Source organism: Squalius cephalus (genome assembly GCF_949319135.1).
Source record: "Squalius cephalus genome assembly, chromosome: 16".
In the NCBI taxonomy this organism is placed as follows: Eukaryota; Metazoa; Chordata; class Actinopteri; order Cypriniformes; family Leuciscidae; genus Squalius; species Squalius cephalus.
Window position 1 is genome coordinate 22,866,230 of NC_137137.1, and position 12,841 is coordinate 22,879,070.

The 12,841-nt window shown below is 41.4% G+C and overlaps 1 pseudogene across 1 annotated transcript; it reads left to right on the top strand.

Annotated features, from left to right (window-relative positions):
* The first annotated feature begins 1,061 nt into the window (after positions 1-1,061).
* LOC307174338 (cationic amino acid transporter 4-like) lies at positions 1,062-11,379 on the top strand (annotated as a pseudogene). Its single transcript has 6 exons — positions 1,062-1,882; positions 2,263-2,294; positions 3,102-3,841; positions 9,288-9,704; positions 9,813-9,869; positions 11,299-11,379. The product of its transcript is annotated as a cationic amino acid transporter 4-like (transcript).
* Positions 11,380-12,841: the final 1,462 nt, after the last annotated feature.

A 12,841-nucleotide genomic window follows, 5' to 3' on the forward strand; every position in this document is an offset into this window, starting at 1 on the left:
ACTTCAAAATGGCGGCAGGGATTCCCCCAAGGGGAAGTGCTTAGGGAAGTTCGCAAGTGCGTGTCTAAAAGTGGACTGGAACGCAGCACAGCAGTGAGTCTAGAGAAGCAGCGGATATGATGTGTGATGTGAACGGGAATCACCATCTGTCATCCGCAGCATCATCTGTGTAAACTGTGGCCTGGTTACATCTCCACATAACTGCTTATTATGATGCATTCATTTAATCAAAATTAAGACATTTTATTAAGGATTAAACACTAATAAACGTTTATGTTGCATATTCCAAATATATTATGTCAGGTTATATGATTGATAGCTGAAATTAATAATTCAGTTCAGACTTTTTAGGAATTCTTTCTGTACCATATACTATAGCTGCCGTTTTGGCTACCTGCAAAATGTATTCTCACTAACTTGATACGTAGGGTCTATTATATACATTTATGGCATAAAAACTAATATTACAGCTTAATTTGTCTACTGCAGGTCCTCGTATCGTCTACTTATTGAGACCAGGGGAAAGGAAGCCCACCCATTATAATTATGTACCATGATTTTTAGTGATGGCCCTGTGAATGTGTGTAAATAATGCATAACATTTCATAACACAATAAATGCATGTTGAATAATTGACTGGTTTCAATGTTATGTTACTTAGCTCTCCGCTGTGTACTATCATAGTAGATTTGTATGTAATAAAATTTACTGGAAGTTGCTGGATGTAAATTCTTCATATTCAATCAATGTTTTCAGAGCTGCATTCAGTTTTTCTTTTGTTCATCTACTGTACAACCACTTAACATTAGACATACGTTAACAACTGAGACAGTCATTACATGGACATTTCTGATAACTACAGGTCAATACAAAGGGACTAAACCCATCACTAGTCACTAGACAGGCCTAGAATAGAATGTTATGAAATATATAAAATGTCCAATAAAAAAAAAAAAAAAATTTCACCACACTTTAAATATATATATTTGGCCTAAACAATCATTAATTTCTGACCTCAGTTTTCAGTATATTATATTTATTCTATGTTTGTTTTCATTTCAGGTTTATAAGGCCTGTTTGACTCTGAAAACTATGGACCAGGTGTGACCTTGGTGTATTTCATATCATCTCTTTTACCAACTCTTCGTTCTCTATCAAGATGGCATCATGTGTTTCTGGATGCTCTTCAGTGATGAGGTTCTGTCAGAAGCTGAACAGGCTAAAGACGCTGGAGGATGACGTAATGGCAACATCATTGAAACGTTGTCTGTCCACAGTGGACCTCGCTCTGCTTGGTGTTGGTGGAATGGTGGGTTCAGGCCTGTATGTTCTCACAGGAAACGTTGCTAAAGACACTGCAGGACCAGCTGTCGTGGTGTCGTTCCTCATAGCAGGAGTAGCGTCTCTCATGGCAGCGCTGTGCTATGCTGAGTTTGGTGCCCGTGTACCAAAGACAGGCTCCGCCTACATGTTTACTTATGTTTCTGTTGGGGAAATCTGGGCGTTCCTGATTGGTTGGAATGTCATTTTGGAGTATATGATTGGAGGAGCTGCGGTAGCTCGTGCGTGGAGTGGCTATCTGGACTCTATTTTCAATCACCGCATCCAGAACTTCACTGAAAGTCACGTGATGCGTTGGGACGTGCCCTTCATTACTCATTACCCAGACCTCTTAGCGGCCTCCATCCTCCTAGTGGCTTCATTTTTTCATCTCATTTGGTGTTCGTGTCTCATCTTGGCTCAACCACATCTTTTCGGCCATTAGTATGGCAGTCATTGCCTTTATCTTGGTCTTTGGGTTTGTACTGGCCGACCCAGTCAACTGGAGCGCTCGGGAGGGAGGCTTTGCCCCGTTTGGATTTTCGGGTATTATGTACAAGAGGTAAAAACGATATAAATACTGTTCATTTTCTCACACAGACTGCTCGTTTCGTGTCTTAGGCCATCAATATGTACTTACGATGGGGAATTGTTTAATTTGGACTTCTCTGTGCATGCTCTTTGAGGTGGTGACCATAGACCTGCATTATATGACTGACAGACAAGAACGGTTTGACCTAAAAATATCAAAATTGAAACTACTGCGGAAACAAAGACACCTACATCTTGGATGCCCTTGAGGTAAGCTAAAACATACCAAAATTTAATTTCAAAGTGAACTATCCCTTTAAATGACAACAAAAGATGTACAAAATGTTTCATTTAATAACCACTTATTTAACGCTATAACTATTCATTCACAATTTTTTGGGGGGATAATAGTGACCAATCATATGAGCAAATTATTCATCCTGGTTTGTTTACATGTCACCTTACCCATTGAAAAAGTAAATATTACCTCCAGTGAACGTCTTTTAAAAATGTAGTTTATATTATGGCCATATATATAAAAAATTGATACTTTTATAGCTAGGATGCATTAAATTAATCAAAAATAACCCTAACCTAACCCTTTATAATGTTACCAAAAACGTCTAATTCAAGTAAATGCTTTTCTTTTGAACTTTCTATTCATCATGCCATCAAAGTATAACAACAATATTAAGCAGCACAACTGTTTTCAACATTGATAATTATAATAAATGATTCTCGAGCACCAAATAAGCATATATATTAGATTTCTGAAGGATCATGTGACTGAAGACTGGAGTAATGGTGCTGAAAATTCAGCTTTGAACTGCAGTCAATATTCAGTCTTGCAGTTTATAATATACTGACTTAGAAAACTTGTAATAATAACTTGTAAAACTTAAATTGTAATCATTTTTCACAATATTAAGGTTTTTACTGTATTTTTGTTCAAATAAATGCAGCCTTGGTGAGCAGAAGAGACTTTCAAAAACAAACAAAAAAATCTTTCTGACCTCGAAAGGCCTTTATGCCTTAGAGATCCATAGTGTCTGTAGAGATCCATACCGATGTTCATATGGTCACATAGACGTAAAATAAAATATTTTTTCTTTTTAATTTTTTTTTCTTGGAAGACATGATTGAACTTTACAGCAGTCTCTATAATTGTTACGTTGATGTAGATGAAGAAATATGGAGTTATACTGTTTCCTTTCTTGTCTAATTATAACTGTCTAATCTCTTTCATCTAGCCATGAACACTGTGTTGCTCAGCAACCTCTTCTCTCTCCCGCGGATTGTGTATGCCATGGCGGAGGATGGCCTCTTCTTCTCTGTCTTTTCTCGTGTCAACCCTGTAACCAAAGTCCCGGTGATCGCCATTCTTGTTTTTGGCAGCCTTATGGCATTTCTTGCCCTCATCTTTGATCTAGAAGCACTAGTCCAGTTCCTCTCTATTGGCACTCTGCTTGCTTACACTTTTGTAGCGGCCAGCATCATAGTGCTCCGCTACCAACAGGATAAATGTACTGGTAGCTCAGGAGGAATCAAGACCGATGCTTCATCCACACATTCACTGAACCAGTCAGGGCAGCAGGTGGATCCGTCTGCGGCAGTGAACGAGACCCAGACCTTTGCACAGGACAGCGGAGAGCCGAAGGAGTATGAGTCATTCTCTGATAAACTTCAGCTGGTGGAGAGGCAGAAGGCAGTGAAGGAGAGACGCGCTGCTGGGACGCTGAAGGCTCGCTGGGAACCGTATCTGGGCCGTATACTGGGGGACTGTGAGCCGGGGGAGGTGGTGGCGTTCTCTGTGCTGGCTCTGATGGTCAGTGCAGTCTCTTTTAGTGCTGTGTTGGTGTTTGGGACTAACCAGCTGCATCTGCCTGTGTGGAGCTTCACCCTGCTGCTGGTCATCTTCAGTCTGGTCTTCCTGCTCAGTCTGGCTCTCATCTGGGTCCATGAACAGCAGCCCAATAACAAGACCTTTCAGGTTAGTTACATATACTGCAGTAATGAGGTGAATAGACATCTGCTAAGACAAAACCACAGATATACAGTTAAAGGGTTAGTTTACCAAAAAATGAAAATTATGTCATCAGTTACTCACTGGCATGTCATTCAAAAACCATAAGATTTTCAGTTCATTTTTAGGACACAAATGAAGTATTTTTTAATAAATTTAGAGTGATTTCAGGTCCTCCATTGAATCTATTCTTCTGTTGTTAAACAAGTTCATAAAGAGATAGTAAAAGAAGAAGTCCATATGAATTAATGTTGGATTTTATTTACATATTGATCAGCGAACATACACAGAGCACTCTCTTTATGAACAATGTTTTGGGGGATTAGAGTTTTCATGGAGGGACATACATTTCTCAGATTTCATTAAAAATGTCTTCATTTATGTTTAAATGTTTAATATGTTATGTTTAAATGTTTAATATGTTTAATATAAGTCTTATGGGTTTGAATGAAATGAGAGTGAGTAATTCATTATATAATTTTATTTGGTTGGTGGAGAGTTCCTGCCTCAAGTGGAGGAGTTCAAGTATCTTAGGGTCTTGTTCATGAGTGAGGGAAGGATGGAACGGGAGATTGACAGACCGCAGTAATGCGAAGTTCTCGATTTACCGGTCAATCTTCGTTCCTACTCTCACCTATGGTCATGAGCTGTGGGTCATGACCAAAAGGACGAGATCCCGGATACAGGCGGCCGAAATGAGCTTTCTCCGCAGGGTGGCCGGGCGATCCCTTAGAGATAGGGTGAGAAGCTCGGTCACTCGGGAGGAGCTCAGAGTAGAGCCGCTGCTTCTCCACATCGAGAGGGGTCAGCTGAGGTGGCTCGGGCATCTTTTCCGGATGCCTCCTGTCCTGGACGCCTTCCCGGGAAGGTGTTCCGGGCATGTCCCACCGGGAGGAGACGCTGGAGGGACTATGTCTCCCGGCTGGCCTGGGAACGCTTCGGTGTCCCCCCGGAAGAGCTGGAGGAAGTGTCTAGGGAGAGGGAAGTCTGGGCATCCCTTAGACTGCATCTTAGACTGCTGCCCCCGCAACCCGGCCCCGGATAAGCGGAAGAAGATGGATGGATGGATGGATATCATTTTTAAAAACAGTGGGAATGAATGTATTGTACACGTAGCCTAATTAGTTGAATTTAGATTATTACTGAAGCACATATGTTTTTATGCACACAAATATTCGTCTAATATTTGTTCTGTGCAACATTTAAGGATATGTCTAATGAATGGCGTCAGCGCTGGTCAATACAATGAATCAATGCCATTGATCATGAAGTGACGCATCAGCCTCAGCGTTGCCCATGCGCCGCATTGCTGCTCAGCTGTCAAGCCTTGTAAAGTGGTGCTCTAAGTTCAAATTAAATATTAAAATAATTAACAGCTTGTTTCATTACATCTCTCTTTGAATGAATCCGTTTAAAAAAAAAAAAAATTATTTCCATTGAATGAACAGTTTAACCCTTTATGGGGCAAGTAACTATATTTAGTCACTTCCGCACACATTCAAAATGCCCCCCCGCCTCCGTTTGGAGTGCTAGAGTCATGTAGTTTGCTCTCAGCCAATCAGGGGAGATCAAGCTATCTGACAGATATTGACATCAAGGAATCTGACCAATCAGCAGTGGCCTGGCGCACCTCAAACACAGCCATCTTGCAGAAATCAAAAATATTGCTTTTTTGAACCTGGCTTCTCCCACAGTTATAGTAATAACATCATAACTAAACATGGTAAGTTGATGTAACTCACAAATTATTTGGTTGAATAGTTGTGTTAAAGATTAGGATTGCTGTTATTTGCATAGCATTTGTAAAAATTAGCTTAATGATTGGCTGAAAACTAAATGCACCATATTTGATCATATGCCCCGTTTACCTAAGTCGAGGAAGTGTCCATTTTTAGACATATGCCTTATGAATGTTTTTGTTTTTTTTTAATTATAGTTAAATGGCATACACGGGTGCTTATTGTTCGTGTGAGGCCTAGTACTGTGTGAATTGATTTTAATTACTGAATATTGGTTTGTGATAAAACGCAATTATGAGCAAATATAAGCTCATGGCCATAGGTGAGAGTAGGAACGGAAAATAGACCGGAAAATCGAGAGCTTTGCCTGGCAGCTCCTTCTTCACCACGACAGACCGGTACATAAACTGCATTACTGCAGAAGCTGCACCAATCCGTCTTCAATCTCCCGTTCAGGCCTTCCCTCACTCGTGAACAAGACCCCAAGATACTTGAACTCCTCCACTTGAGGCAGGAGCTCTCCACCAACCTGAAGTGAGCAAGCCACCCTTTTCCGACTGAGGACCATGGCCTCGGATTTGGAGGTGCTAATTCTCATCCCAGCCGCTTCACACTCGGCTTCAAACCATCCCAGTGCATGCTGAAGGTCCTGGCCTGATGAGGCCAGCACGACAACATCATCCACAAAGAGCAGAGATGAAATTGTATGGTCCCCAAACCTGAAACCCTCCGGCCCCTGGCTGTGCCTAGAAATTCTGTCCATAAAAATTATTAACAGAACCGGCGACAAAGGGCAGCCCTGTCGGAGTCCAACATGCACCGGGAACAAGTCTGACTTACTGCCGGCAATGCGAACCAAGCTTCTGCTCCTACAGGGACCGGATAGCCCTTAGGAAAGGGCCCCGGACCCCATACTCCCGGAGCACCCTCCACAAGATGCCCGTATCAGTACCTAAAGACAGAGATGTCTCTAAATAAATGTTCCTTGCAGTTTGTGCCTATAATAAATAAATGTTCCTTGCAGTTTGTGTGTGTTTGTGTCATATATTTTTTTAATTCACTCTCTGTAATTTATTTTACCCTAGACAGGCAAGTGCTCATATATGGTAACTTCATTGACCTTGATTTGCAATGCAAAGATGAAAAAAATTGAGAACATTTTTTTTTGTTTAAATGTCCTTTAACATCCCCCATTAGGTTTCTGAGGTTAAAAATTTGAATTTCCAAATATTTCAATGAGTGCCCTATAAAGGGTTAATGACTCACTCAAAGACTGTCCCTTCCCACCACCTGGTGGCGTAACAATGTAACTGGACTGAGTGACAGCCTGTCTAGCATGCGCAGAGACTTTCAATGCCAATACTGGTGAAATATCAGCAGAAAGCCTCTCGTAAAGTGAGATTCAAGGAACTAACTGTTATATATAACAATGGCCTAGAAAGCTCATTTTCAGGTTTATGTTGTGTTTATTATATTATGTGGACCCGACCCTTATTTTGACATTGTATCTTCATTTTACTCCACTTTGTTTTAACGCACTTTTTAGTTTTGGTTTCATTACTGAACATGTACTCGTCTTCGTGCCTGCTGACCACAGCGTAACACTTATTTATTTAGCAATAAATAAATGGAGATAAAAACTCATATCACGCTGTTGGGTCACTCAAATTTATTTAAAATACTTTTTTAAAGTCACTGAGTTTTACTTTTACACTTACATTTACAAATTGCCCTCTAAATGTATAAAATCTGAACTGCCTGTAGCATGATTTCTTTTAAAATCTCTGTGTCTATGATTTTTAACTGAAACATTGTGCTTTACTATAAATAGCTTATTAGTATAATGACACAGGCACAGATAGCAGCTTTTAGCTGACTGAGTAAGGAAGTTGTGTACTTTGTCCACCTCTGCATCTCGAGGATAGGTGGAAGAATGGCGTCATTCAAGGGAAGACCGTGGTGACGGTCTGAGTGAGGTCGAAAAAGATCTGCAGTGAACCAAAGACAGTCTCAAAAACGCGGTTTGAAATCGCTGGTGTTTCTGACGTCACAAACTACCTTAAAGGAACACTTCGACTTTTTGGGACTTTGGCTTATTCACCATATCCCCCATAGTTAGATAACTCCATACATACCTTTTTCATCTCCGTGCGTGCCGTAACTCTGTCTGACGCACCCACCGCTAGCCTAGCTTAGCACAAAGACTGGAGGTAAACGGCTCCAGCTAGCATACTGCTCCCAATAAGTGACAAAATAACACCAACGTTTTCCTATTTACATGTTGTGATTTGTATAGTCACAGCGTGTACGAATAGCAAGGTCACATGAGACACAACCATCTTCTAACTGTATACATACTGGGAACTATATTCTCAGAAGATGAAGCACTGTTACTTCTGCGGAGTGATTTACTCCAATTCTGAGCGAACTCTGCTCCTCACCACGGGGGTTCTCAGGCGCTGCGAGCAAATCACTCCGCCCAAGTTAGCAGTGCTTTGCCTTCTGAGAATATGTGACCATGTTATTTGTACACGCTGTGACTATACAAATCACAACATGTAAATAGGAAAATGTTGGCGTTATTTTGTCACTTATTGGGAGCAGTCGGGTCAATTATTTTATTTTTTTACAGATCAGCCTCGGGTCGAACTCGGGCTCATTTAGCTTTTCTCCTTTCATCGTGCCCATAATATACGAGCAGAGCGCAGGCTACTGTATGGAATATTGTTATATTGATCGGCTAATATTATAAATATGCAACGCAATATGCGATCACGCGCGTGCAATGCATTATAGGTGACAGTTGACCATGCAGAGCATCAGGGAGAAGTTGGAGCGTAAGGGGTCACTAAAAGTTCCCAATACTTCAGGAAAAGCTGCATTTTGAAAGAGTTTGGATTTGATTACCGAGCCTGAAGCCTTCAACAGTGGATGCTATTCTTTTTCTTCACAACGATCACAAATAAACAGTGAATGAACCTACTCAGTTCAACGGATTTTTTTTCTTTATTATATTTTTATTATTATTTAACGTTAGCCAGTTGGCGAAGAGTTCTTTGAAACGTTGTTCTTCAGTAAAGTTACTTGACATCAAAAAAAGGTAGGCCATAAATCTTTATTTACTGCTGGATCACATTTGGCTATATAATATTCTCTACTGCATGCTTATGCTTCTCTGTAATGGACAGTCTGTATTAATATTTGTGGGCATAATTGTCGGTGGTGGTAGTTATGTTTGAGGCCTATAATAAAATTTTACCTAGTAGCGTGTGTGTATGTGTGTGCGTCTAGCAGAGACAGCGCGCATCAGAGAGCGCGCGTCAGAGAGAGCTCAAAGTGATATTGATGTTGGTCTCGGGTTGGGTTCGGGCTGAAAAATTGCAGACGTTTTTGGGCTGGGGCCGGATTAGGGCTTGAACACCACGGGCCAGGTCTCGGTTAGGGCTGGATGTTTTGCCCCGTGCAGGGCTCTAGGCAGTGTGCTAGCTGTAGCCGTTTACCTCCAGTCTTTGTGCTTAGCTAGGCTAGGTGGGTGCGTCAGACAGAGTTACGGCACGCACGGAGATGAAAAAGGTATGTATGGACTTATCTAACTATGGGGGATATGGTGAATAAGCCAAAGTCCCAAAAAGTCGAAGTGTTCCTTTAAAGACATATCTTACGATGTCGGAAAGATCCGGGAGGCCCTCCCGGAGAGATACCGTAAATACCTGATCTTTGTGATACCTGATACCATTGATGTGTTCAATGACATCAGAGCCAAGAAAGAAAAGAAAAGTGGCATCATCAAAGCTGGCTGCGAACTGTTCAAGCTCACATTCTGCGGAAATCCACCTGAAGATTTGGAAGACTTAAGATTTTATATCTTCAGCAAGCGGGCCACAGCCGGGAGCATCAAGCCTGAGAAACTGCCTCCGACTACAGGAGCTGCAGCACAGCACTCTCTGCCGGCATATCTCCAGACCAGAGATCGGCTACTGCTACAAAGTCCATCACTGGATGTCCTTGAGTATGGATGGAATCAAGGAAAACAAGGTTATGCACCAGTCCCTACAACAGATCCTATTGCACCAGGCTACCTTCTGAAGTTTGTCAGGTGCAACTGTGCAGGGGACTGTTACACTCTCAGGTGCTGCTGTAAAAAGCAAAGCTTCTAGCGTATTTCTGTTTGTGGGAACTGTCATGGTAACTCTTTGCAGAACATCAACCAGCCAGATGATAACAGGAGTGAGGGAGATATAGGGGAGTTGGATGAGGTTTGTTAAATTTTAAACTGATTTAGTAAGTTTTGTTTTGTAATTGTTCAATAAAACCTTTTTTTTTTGTGTGTGTGGTTTTTGTATGGGCTTGGAGTCATTTTTTACTCAAAACTAATGGCTGGGATAGATTCAGCACCCCTAAAAACCCCTAGTTAGACATCTCAAAAGGTAATATTGGTTAAAAAAAAAACAACATTATTTTTACCCAGGCCGTCTGGCCACCCCAACTTTGATTGCCTCTCCAGGCATTTCCCCTAGGATTTGGCCATGGATAAATTGGTAGGTGTTTCTAGACACCTATAGGAACACATGGTAAAAAAAAGATTTTTTTGCAGATTGGCGGGAAAAAAAAAAAGCCTAACTTTCCCTAACTAACACTGTATTTCATAAACTTCTATCATCAGACTTTATCTACTATTTTTTTACTCTAGCCCAACTTAAGACATCTTTTCCAGAAATGACATGCGTTTTCAAATAAACATTTTTATATATTTTTGCAACTCAGATTTGTTGGAGTCATTGTCTGTAATTTCACATCAGCCTGTATTTATCCATTCACTATAAAACATTTTTTATTATAGATCTTTCCTTCAAAAGGATTTCCTTAAGACTTCAATCTTTTGACCTTATTTTTATATCTTGTTCTTTCTACTTTAATATTTTATAATATAAAACTTTTGTCACATTAAACACTGATCTACTTTCAAACCCACAATTTCAGAATTTTACAGTTATGGGCTAAATGACCCTGCTGACCACTGACAGATGACACTCGCTGTCATCTGGTGGATTTGTATCAGCCTCAACTACAGCAACAGACACCTTGCCTACATTTTGATCATTGTGAGCTTGCAAACGTCTCCAACTTATTGCGCACTATTGAAGCAGTGTGTCCCAATCAGGAATGTAAACAGAGCCACTGATAAGCAGTTCTCTGTATTCTTTTGACAGTCCACCAGTGGCAGATTCAATCACAATAGCCAAATCATAATCTTCATCATCATTGGCAGCACATTCATTTTCATAAGCTGCACGGAAACGCTCAACATATTCTAAGGGGTTTTCACAAAGTTTCTGTTTAACTTTAGACACACTTTAAGGAAATGAAATGTCCAAGGAAATGATCCCCAACCCATAATTAATCATCGTAAGTGTGACATACTAAAATATGTAAATTTTTGGGTTCTGGGTGAAATCATTTATTTTCTTTAATTTGCTCATTTTAATAGAGCATTATTTGGGTCTGTGAGATCGGGACTTTTATTTTAAAAAAAAGTTAAACAAGGACTGGGACTTTTATTCTAAAAAGTGAATTGAGGACTGGGATGGAAGAGCTGTATCGCGCCAGCGCCCTCACAGTTGCTGGAGATTATGTGCGACGCATACACGTTTGCTTCTGTCTCTTCAATTTTTCCTGTTTTCACAGGACTTTCTAATCTGTAAACAAGGCTTTCTGCACGGGGCCTGTAACAGATTTGTGGGGGCTCGTCCTTGGATTGACTCCTGATGCCCAGAGAAGTCGATCCATAAAAACTGATCCTGAGGACCAACATAACGTGGACGCTGATGCGGTGATCCAAAAGACAAGGGGACGTCAGTGAGAAGAGGGGTCCCGAGAGCTGGATACTGTGAGAGTGGCTTGAGGGGCTGTGGAAAAGAGGTCATCATGGCTGATCGGGTACGCAAGAGCCTGGTGTGGGACATCAGGAAAAGGCTGCTCAACCTGTCAGCTGTTGAACTGTTTCAAGTTGCCAAAAGCATCGGTCCAGTACCAGAAAGGGACTTATCTGAACTTGACGCGGAAGATCAAGAGGGCTCTCTTGAATACATCAATGCTTTCATGTACAGCACCAACCTGTTAGAATCGGAGGACAGAGGTATGACTGAACTTTTGGTTTTGCAAGGGACTGTGGAGGCTGTTATACAAGAGCATAGTGCTCCAGTGTTCTATCATCATGGTGAAGTTGAGAGTAATGTTAAAGTTGATGTTAATGTAAACCCTGCACCCACTCTATATACACGCACCTCTACAGGCCACATGATCACTGCAGACACTGTACATTTAGAATCACCTAACACTGCAACTGACCTGGGGGGAGCTGGAGGGTTAGATACAGGCCCTAGCACCAATCCTCCTGTCATGCATTCAGATTTCGAAGAGCTGAGCAGGAAACTCCTTCAGTATCTTACACCACATACACAGCATTCCACTCCCAACCCACCCGTGATATACAGTGACACACCTTTGGCTAGTAATAATGTTGAACGTACCTCACAGGGTTTCACTGAGAAGATGGTCTCTTTACGAGATCTCTCCTGCCTGCAACGTCGTGAATTTAAGATACAAGGGGGACAAATTGGTGATTACGCATCTGATATCACATATTCCAGTCTGTGCCGACAAATCGACGATGGAGTCAAAGAGAATGTCAGCGAAGCTGAACTGGTCAGGGGAATATTGCGTGTAATTAAACCAGGTAACTTCAAAGAAATGATTATGAATAAGGAAGATATGACAGTGGAAGAGCTTAAGGGGTTTCTTCAGTCACACCTAGGGGACAAAAGTAGCACAGCGTTATTTCAGGAACTAATGTGTGCAAAACAGATGGAGACTGAAACTCCACAACAGTTTCTGTACAGGGTAATAGGCCTTAAGCAGAAAATACTCTTTGCTATCAAACAGTCTAACACGGATGTGAGGTACAGCCCAGCCACGATCCAAGACGTGTTCCTCCATACTGTATATCAGGGCCTGGGGCACAAGCATAAAGATGTTAGGAGTGAGCTCAAACCCCTGCTGGCTGATCACAGTATCACAGATGAGGCAATCGTGAGAAATGTGATGAAAATCACTAATGATGAAAACGAGCGAGCACGAAGATTGGGACCGATAACTCGGCCTAAGCAAAACACTGCAAGCTGTGCCCAACTCGAAAGTGATCCAAACAAAGGGGTAAAAGAGACACCTG